The 10000-nt window shown below is 45.2% G+C and overlaps 1 protein-coding gene across 3 annotated transcripts in view; it reads left to right on the top strand.

The window, feature by feature from the left end:
• Positions 1–10000, top strand: part of LOC123515807 (neuroendocrine convertase 1-like) — a 239936-nt gene that overhangs the window by 66093 nt on the left and 163843 nt on the right. The gene's annotated exons all lie outside the window — the stretch shown is intronic.

The raw sequence follows: 10000 nt of genomic DNA, 5'->3' as shown, positions 1-10000 counted from the left end.
AAATAAAATTACTTGTTGTCATTGTAGATATTCAAAATAGTAACGCCGTTTTGTACAAAATGTTTCAGTCCGAAAAAAAGAAGAGAAAAACACTTACTTTTACCTAACGCATCTGCAGCTAGTAAAAAAAAAATAAATAAATAAAAATAAGGGAAGCTGCAGGAAGTCATCATACCTACACGTGGCGGTCTCTTTGTAAAACATACCTATCATTCACACCGATCAGTCCCACCACTTCTTCATCCTGGCGTACCTCAGCAAGACCAGCCAATCACACTATGCATCAATTTCTATTCGATCCACCAACACGAAACTCACAGGATATCTTGACATCACCATTGAGCATAAGTAGATCACGTTACACCACACCACCACCACCACCTGATCACCACCATCACCACACCACCACTGTATTGATGATGATGGCAAGTCCAGCGTTCCCATCACCGGACCTGCCAGCTTCCTTCCCCATCCATCTCCATCTTCATCAGTCTCCATTTCCACCACTTTCCCCAAGCTTCAATTTCCTCCTCTGCCGGTTTCCATCTTCCCCCCGAGTCTCCATATGGCCAGTTGTCTCCCTCTATATCAACATTCATCTCCAGTTAGTCTCCATCTCTCTGTGTGTTTCTGTCTCCCTCGACTCTCCCTATCTCACCAACAGTCTCAATATTCCCCAGCCCAGTGTCCCTCTGCCTCCATTTACAGCATCCAGCAAGTTATCAGTGTATAGTAACTGCCAGCCAGCCGTCTCTCTCTCTCTCTCTCTCTCTCTCTCTCTCTCTCTCTCTCTCTCTCTCTCTCTCTCTCTCTCTCTCTCTCTCTCTCTCTCTCTCTCTCTCTCTCTCTCTCTCTCTCTCGTGTGTTGTATTTCATCACTTTTTCTCCCTATTTATGGTTATTTTTTTTTTTTCTCTCTCTCTCTCTCTCTCTCTCTCTCTCTCTCTCTCTCTCTCTCTCTCTCTCTCTCCTCACGGTTTAGGTGGAGAAAAGACTTACATTCTTTCTTTCTTTCATGTATGTTTCCCTCGTGACACTCCACAATGCCTCCCCAACACACTCTTGCCCTCCTCTCGCCACCACTCACTGTGCTCTTCCTCCTACTCCCATCCGCCCCTTGCGCTCTTCCTCCGCCCCGCCCCTTGAAAGCAGCGGCTGGTGTTGGTTAGCGAAGAGTCATTTAATTTCCTTTAAACATTTCCCTCCCTCCTCCCCCTTAAAGTTTGTGCCGAAAGTTTGAGGTGAAGAACTCTGCCCAGACGGTGAGAGAGAGAGAGAGAGAGAGAGAGAGAGAGAGAGAGAGAGAGAGAGAGAGAGAGAGAGAGAGGCGGGGGGGGGGGTTGTTGGGAGAAAAGAAAGTTCACACCTCTTAAACCTTTTTATAATAAGTTAATCCGTGAAGTTGGGGCAGTCATGTTTTCCTCTCAAGTTTAACAAATAGTCGTCCAAGTTTCATCCTCTCTCTCTCTCTCTCTCTCTCTCTCTCTCTCTCTCTCTCTCTCTCTCTCTCTCTCTCTCTCTCTCTCTCTCTCTCTCTCTCTGTAAAGCCTGCATTTATCACTTTTTTCACTTTTCCCTCTCGATATTTTTTTTATTGTTTCCTCTTCTTTCACTCCCTCTTTTCATCCTTCTTATCTCCCTTCCTTCCTTTCTCCCTTCCTCCCTTCCCTTTTAGATGGGACTCTCATATTAGTACTTTTTCGAACACACACACACACACACACACACACACACACACACACACACACACACACACACACACACACACACACACACACACACACACACACAGAGAGAGAGAGAGAGAGAGAGAGAGAGAGAGAGAGAGAGAGAATATGGTTAGTGCAAAAGAAAGAGAAAGAAAGGCGGAGAAAAAGGATAAAGAGGGAAAAAAGGTAATTGGCGAGAGGAACTGTGTCTAGGGAAGAGGATGAGTGGGTGGGGGAGGAGTTGGGGTGCGAAGGGAGGAGGGGGGGAAGAGGTGGGGAGGAAAAATGTGTGTAATCTGAGTGTGTGGGTGGGGTTGTTGGGGATGGTGAAGGGGTTAAGTGGGTTGCAGTGTTTGGGGATTTTATTAGCAGCTCTTTTTCTTCTTTTTTCTTTTTCTTCTTGTTTTTTTTTCTTAATCTTTTTTTTTTTTTCTTCTTTTTCTTCTTGTTCTTCGTCTCTTTCTTTTTCTCTTTTTATCTTCTTCTTCTTCTTGCTCTTCTTGTTCTTCTTCTTCATTATCATCATCATCATCATCATCATCATCATCATCATCATCATCATCATCATCATCATCATCACCTTCTTCTTCTTCTTCTTCAAAAGGAATATGCAACAGGAAAGCAAACATTAACTATCACTTTGGTCTTGTTGTCGTTGTTCTTCATCTTGTTCTTGTTCTTTTTCTTGTTCTTCTTGTTCTTCTCCCCCCAAAAATGTGCAAAGAAAAACAAACAGGAACCTATTTTTCTTTTTTATCTTTTTATTTTTCGTTTACTGTTATTATCATCATCATCATCATCATCAACAACAAATAACAACTGAATGAACCACCTCAGATCCAGCATTCCCTCTACAGACCCTCAGGCAGTGTACGTTTTGGGCAATGAGGAAGGATTAAACGTGAAAACCCAGCAGCAAAAACAGTAGCACTAGAGATCAGGCAGACTGGTACAGGCAGGCAAGAAACGAGTGACCTTCCGCTATATTGTTCCTGTATCGGCGCTGTCATTAGTGGAAGTATTGGGCGGCTTTCTCAATTAGTGGTGTTGGGAGAGGGGAGTGATAGAGGAAGTAGAACAGTCAACACCTCGAGAATTGGGTCCTACTGTGCGATGTGAAAAGAAAATGAAAGTAGAGAGAGAGAGAGAGAGAGAGAGAGAGAGAGAGAGAGAGAGAGAGAGAGAGAGAGAGAGAGAGTGGTAACTAACATAAACAAGTTGAAAAAACAAAAAACCCACGCACAGACCAAGGAGGTTACGTAAATCACACTATTCCACCTGTATTGATTTCAACATGAACATTTATTACTACTAACACATCTTTTACGCATGCCTTCCTTACCTACGTCATATTTCCTTATCACTCTTATGCATCATTATTTTGAAACCTATTTTCTTCATTAACCTCGCAAAGAAAATAAAGAAATCGGTGAAATCAATAGTGCTACAGGTGGAGGAGGACGAGGAGGAGGTGTATTAAAAGATCCACCTTCGCAATGTGTAGGCGGGCAGGAGTCTAACGGCTGGAGTTACATAAGGGCGGCGAAGGCTTACTGGGAAAAATTGCTCGCGTGTGGGTGGTGGTTTGAGGGCGCGTGTCAGGTGTAGGGGGAGTAAGACTGTGGAAAACTGTTGCTAAGGGTGACGTTTCGGTATTGTGTGGAGAGAAGGAGGGCTTAACTGCGCTAATGACGACCTGCCTCAGTCCCGTGACGCCAGGAAAATATATATATAACCAGAGCACACTTGTAGGGCTGCCACTATTGACAAGAGAGACAGAGAGAGAGAGAGAGAGAGAGAGAGAGAGAGAGAGAGAGAGAGAGAGAGAGAGAATACGTTATGCTCTGTATTACGCAATCATTTGATGTCTCGCGGTCGCGCTATTGTACTTATGCATTACAGATGTTCGTAAATCTAATAACGTTTTTCGCCACTGCCTCTTGTCAGTATTGTAATAAGTTCAGATACGAGAGAGAGAGAGAGAGAGAGAGAGAGAGAGAGAGAGAGAGAGAGAGAGAGAGAGAGAGAGAGAATGAATATGACACCTCGTAAGGATATGACTTTGCGAGAAGGACCTGAATAATCACCACCACCACCACCACCACCACCGTATAATATTAATTAACTTTCTATGAACATCCATCTCACTGGGAACGAAAATACTGAAACAAGAAAACTGCAATGAAACAGAATAAAACACCACGCAGTAATGAAGCGGAGCGAAGGAAGAGGAAGAGGAGCAGGGAAATGAGGAAGGAGGAAGGACAGAGATATGAGGGATTAGCGGCGCGCCAGAGGTGATGATGGAGGAAGGGAATGAGGACGTGAGTGACAATAAAGCACGGGAGGTTGTAATAGACACTGCATTACCGTAACGTGGCGCGTATGATGCGGGGATGAGCGGGCAATGAAGCGAGGCGGGGCACTAGGAAGGAAGGTAAACACAAACGGAGAGAGAGAGAGAGAGAGAGAGAGAGAGAGAGAGAGAGAGAGAGAGAGAGAGCGTGCTAAAGATAGTGAAAGGAGCAAGAGAGGGAGGAAGAAACGGATATAGAGGAGAGAAGGAAAGGTAGGGTATAGATGAGGATGAAGAGAGAGAGAGAGAGAGAGAGAGAGAGAGAGAGAGAGAGAGAGAGAGAGAGAGAGAGAGAGAGAGAGAGAGAGAGAGGAAAAGGGGAACAGTGAATTATAGAGAATTTTTTGTCAGCCATGCAGATGAAGGGAGAGAAGATACTGTGGAAAAGGGAGACGAGGAAATGGAGGAGGTAGAGTAGTAGTAGTAGTAGTAGTAGTAGTAGAAGAGTCCAAGAATATAACAAATGAGCTCCGTGGTGAGGTCTTAGCATAGTGAAGAGTAAAGTAAGAAGCGGGGAACACTAATGCCTTTATTACCCTGTCCTGCCTTCCTTCCTTTTTCCTTCGTCAGGCGGGTCTTGAGCACCACTGCCTTCCTAATGACCTCGATACTAGACTGTGAGAAATGGCCGGGCCCCTTGCCTCGTGTCCTTGAAACGTATTGGGTCGACAGAGAGAGAGAGAGAGAGAGAGAGAGAGAGAGAGAGAGAGAGAGAGAGGGTGGGGGAATACGCAGTAGGTTGTCCTTGGTGGGGCGTTGTATGGTGAGCCTGATAGTGTTTACATGTACTGGTTCGCCCGGGTCTCGTCTCACGCTCCCCTGTAAGTGATGTGTTGGCGAGGCAGTGCTGGGTGGCTGTGGCGAGTGGCGACCCGGTGTTTGTTGTGCCAAGACTCGGATTCGTGCCGAGTCTCGCTACCGGACAGTGACCTCAGTCTGACTCGCCCATTATGAAGAGTCACGGTGTCGAGGGAGCTAACAGGTCACGTGGGATTAGGCGCTTGAGGTGTGTTTGGTCATGTTAGGTTAGGTTAAACTACACTTAGGTTGAATTAAGCTTATGATTTGATACAGTTAAGGCACTTATACTCATATTTTGTTCTGCTATCCGTTTTGTTGCGTATTGGTCTTCTTATTACTTACATAACATACTCCAACCAAACTTAACGCAACTTAACCCGACCTACCCTAACCCAAGCTAATCCATATCAAGTGTATCTGGGGTGGCTGACTTCCTTATATCACTTGCTAGTCGTATTTTCTCCCAAATAAAGCAACTCTAGTCACCCAACCATCTGCGCACACACACACACACACACACACACACACACACACACACACACACACACACACACACACCATGCCCTTTTACACATCCTTTTCATACGGCGCCTTTCATTCCACGCCCTTTCGGTGATGAAATTGATACCCGTGTGAGTCCCGGGAAAAGGGGGCTATTTTTGGGGGCATGTATCACGTTCTCCTTCAGTGGTGGGAATTCTTTTAGCCGCGTATCTTCCCTTCGGGCTTTGAATGGCAACTGAGAGACGAAAAACGAAGCTGAGGCGGACGCGAGACGAGATAGATCGGCGTGATGAGAAGATTACCCGCGGCGATCTTGAAATAGACGAGACGTAGAGAGACGTAGCGAAGCGTAGACAGAACAGGGACGAGTGTAGACAGGTGGGAGGCTTTGCGTGGTAGTGTGGTGGTGTGGTATTGGCGTGGCCTTGTCTTCTTTCGCCAGCCAGGTATCGATAGTGATGCGTTCTCCCCTCCTGACTATTACCAATCGTATAAGCGGCAGGGGCAGGGATGTAGTGGGCAGGGGCAGGGGCAGGGTAGGAAGGGGGCTGCTCCATCACTCAAGCCAATAACATCCGGTGGAATGAGAGGGAGAGGGAGAGGGAGAGATGGAAGCTTGTCTGTCAAAATAACCTGAATATGTTATGTAGTTTATCTCGACTTCATTATTATTAGAGTTTATCTCTCTCTCTCTCTCTCTCTCTCTCTCTCTCTCTCTCTCTCTCTCTCTCTCTCTCTCTCTCTCTCTCTCTCTCTCTCTCTCTCTCTGTTAGGCATTATTTATTGCCTTCTTTATTAATTACGTTATTAATTTTTCGTAATATTCTTTCATCTCTTATTTTTTTTCGTATTTTATTATATTATTCTATCGTTAGTTCATTTACATTCTCTAGCATATTTTATTCGCAGATTTTATCATCCATTTTTTCATATTGCTTATCTATCATTCTTTTTATCATATTGTTATTTCATCGTCAAACTTTATATACATTTCGTTATTTGTTATTGATTTTTCTTTTCATTACAGTTTGTTTAAGTGTTGTTTGTTATTCCCTTTTTCATTATTTTACAGTTTATTCTGCAGCGTCATGTTCTGTCTGTATTCCATCATCCCTTTTCCTCTAACAGTTTTTCGTAATATCTCTCTGACTTTTTCTCGTCTATTTCCAACCTTTTCCTTTCTAGTTTATTTACAATTTTGTCCTCAGCAGTTTCTTTCTGACCCTGTCTTTATTTCTCTAACTCTTTCTATTACCACTTCTATTCATCTGTGTCAATTTTTTATCCTTTCTTTTTATTTGCTATAGTACACTTGATCAAAATATTTTAAATCTCCTTTTAAATTCACTATATTACAAAGGCATCCTCTTTCATCATTTCATTCCTTATCCATCATTCACCCCATCTTCCCTTTTTCTCCAATTGCCTTCATGGGTAATAGTCGCGCATCATGAAGACTGGGCGAGGCTCGCTGGTCAGTCTTTGAGCACTATTTCCGCTTGTTGCTATTGAGCTATTAAAGTCCTCCAGCCAGCCAGTGCAAGAGCGGCGCCCCCATCCGCTGGAATGCAATCCGAAAATAGCTGCAAAATAAGATGAAAGCAAACCGGGTCTTGGAGATTTCCCGTATCGTCCCCCAAACTGTGTGTGTGTGTGTGTGTGTGTGTGTGTGTGTGTGTGTGTGTGTGTGAGCTTATTGCGTCTCAGAGGTTTCTGTCTCCTGCCGCCACCACCATCACCACCACCACCAGAAGAGGAAAGAATAGTAAGAGAAAGAGAAGAGGATAAGGAAGGAATGTTTTCACGAGAGGAGGAAGAGGAGGAGGAGGAGGAGGAAGTGAAGGTGACGGACACAAGAAACACGAAGAACATAAAAGGAAGATTAGATAAGCGATGGAGTGTTTAGATGTCCGGGAACAAATGATAGGGAAGAAAAGAGAAATAGTAAGAAAATTTTGAAAGGAAAAGTAAGAAAAAACAAGAAAAAAATAGATGGACCTGATAAGAAACAACAACGAAAACAACGAGAAGGAAGTAAGGAAGAGAGATAACAAAGAAAAGGAGAGGGGAAAAGAAAATGAAAAAATAACAATAAAAACAGGAATAAAGGGAAAAAAACGAAAAGAAAAATCATGAAACAAAAAAAAAAAAGAGAGAGAGAGAGAGAGAGAGAGAGAGAGAGAGAGAGAGACGAGGATCAAAACAGGAGCAACCCCCAGGTGACGGCCGCCCCTCCATTACAGACAGGTAACATATGTCCCATACCTTACCTAGCCGGGAGAAGCTTTGGCGGTAAAAATTCACCAGCTCGCTCATTGGGGAAGCCTTAGCGTGGCGGGGAGCGAGGGGCGGCTTCCCTTGCTTTGACGAGAAGGCAAAGGGGGAGGAGAGAGTGAAAAGAGAATGTGGTAAAGGGTTTAAGGGAGAGGGAGTTAGGGAGGAAAGGGTTGAGGTAGGACGAAAGAACGAGATAAGAGGAAGGAAATACAGGAGAGCGGAGAGAATGTGCATGGTAAAGGGGTTTAAGGGAGAAAGAAAGAGGTAAAAGGAAGAAATTGAAGGAAAGTATAGGAATGTGGTGGTGAGTTAGTGGATAGGAGAGAGAAAGGAAAGGGTTGAGGTAGGTAGGACGAAAGAAACGGAAGTGAGCGGAATGCAATGAAGAAAAGTGTAAGAAGTTGAGAGGTAAAGAAAGGGGGAAAGGAAGGAAATGTGATAAGAGTGGGAAGAAGTTGGACAGTTAAGAAAGGAAGTGGAAGAGAAGTGACAAAGAAAAGTAAAGCAAGTTAGTAAGTAAGTAAGCAAATAAGCAAGTAAGAAAGTAAGTAAGGCACGGAGGAAAGGAGGCAAGGAGGGTGTGGAAAAATAAGAGGGGATTGAAGAAAGTTGAATTGAGGAAGAGGGAGATTGTTGAGACCGAAGGAGAGAAGTTGAGGGAGAGAGAGAGAGAGAGAGAGAGAGAGAGAGAGAGAGAGAGAGAGAGAGAGAGAGAGAGAGAGAGAGAGAGAGAGAGAGAGAGAGATGGGGGAGGCAACATCAATTTTCCGTGACCGGGCCGAGTTATTGTGACACTGATGGGGAGGAGGAGGAGGAGAGGAGGAGGAGGAGGAGGAGGAGGAGGAAGAGGAGGAGGAGGAGGAGGAGGAGGAGGAGGAGGAGGAGGAGGAGGAGGAGGAGGAGGAGGAGGAGATGATAGGACAGTGGCAAAGAAAAGAATGACACTGCAATCTGAATTCATTAGTTTATAAGGTCAGTGGAGGGAATGCATTAAGGAAGGAAGGAGAAAGGAAGGAAGGGAGGAAGGAAATATCATAATTGAGATAGATGGTTGTATATATTTAATTTTGCGAAGCAGCAGAACAGCACGAGCAATGCACCGGAAATTTTAGAGGAGGAGGAGGAGGAGGAGGAGGAGGAGGAGGAGGAGGAGGCAAAGGGTAAAGGAAAAGAGACGTACAGGGTGAAAACTGATTGTGAAATAGGAAATGGAAAGGTAAGATATTCGAGGAAGAGAGGAAAAAAAAAGGACATTCGTAATATGGGAAGGGATAAGAGGAAAAGATTAAACTGATAGAAGTATTTGTGTGTGTGTGTGTGTGTGTGTGTGTGTGTGTGTGTGTGTGTGTGTGTGTGTGTGTGTGTGTGTGTTGCGGGTGTGTGTGGGTGCATGAGTCAGTGAGTGTGTAAATATCGATCAGATGTCGTGACTGAGGAAGGTAATCGTCACCACCCTGCAGTTATAACATCCCCCTTCCAATCTTACCGTTCTCTACCCTCCTACCACCATCACCACCTCCTCCTTTTTCCCCTCCATTCCCTCCCCATGCACGACACCACAACTCTTACACACTCTCTTCCTTTATTTTCCCCATCCCTCCAATGCACCCCTCACTCCACTCACTCTCCACTTCTCTGCACTTCGGGCATTGTGTTTCAAATTGTCAAGTCCACCATTTTTATCGTCGTATTGTTACTTTATTCTTTGCCTTTCATCGCCACCCACGCCTCAGTGCCGTGCCCTTCGCGTCCCCTAGCCTCTCACCTCCCAGCCACGCCGCTGCCATTGCCCCCAGCAATAGAGGCGCACGTACCCCGGCTTCCCTTCTGTAATCCCCTCGTCTCCATAGCAACAGTTTCCCACCAATGTTTATTTTCAAGTTAATTTCCGAAGTATTCAGGGCTCCCTTCCTCGGCAGTAGCTGAGCGGGAGCCGTATGCCCGCCCCACGCTCGCTGCGGCCACGCTGGTACTTTCTGTGAGTTAGGGAGTGAGGTTAATGCATACGAGCCGAGTTAAGGACAAAGAAGGAGAGGGAAGGATAATAATGGTGGTGGTGGTGGCGATGATGCTGAAAAAAAACCAGGATGTAAAGTAAAATATATAAAGGAAAGTTACCTGTAACTTTTAGGAAGGAAGACGGTGAGGCGTGCTGCTGGTTAGATTGATGCGACGAGCACTGCCATTGGTCGCGAGATGCCATTGAGCGGCACCAAACAAGTATGTGATGGCAGGCGGGCGGTGGCAGTGACCTGCTCGGGTCACTGTGAATTAATGGGAAATCCTTGTTGTGTGGTGGGCTGCATCACAATGTTAAGTGCAGCACCAGCCTTTTGTCCTCTCGGTCCCCGCC

The sequence above is a fragment of the Portunus trituberculatus genome, chromosome 40 (assembly GCF_017591435.1).
Source record: "Portunus trituberculatus isolate SZX2019 chromosome 40, ASM1759143v1, whole genome shotgun sequence".
Lineage (NCBI taxonomy): Eukaryota > Metazoa > Arthropoda > Malacostraca > Decapoda > Portunidae > Portunus > Portunus trituberculatus.
Note: the sequence above shows the minus strand (reverse complement) of the source record. Positions and strands in the feature narration are given on the sequence as shown.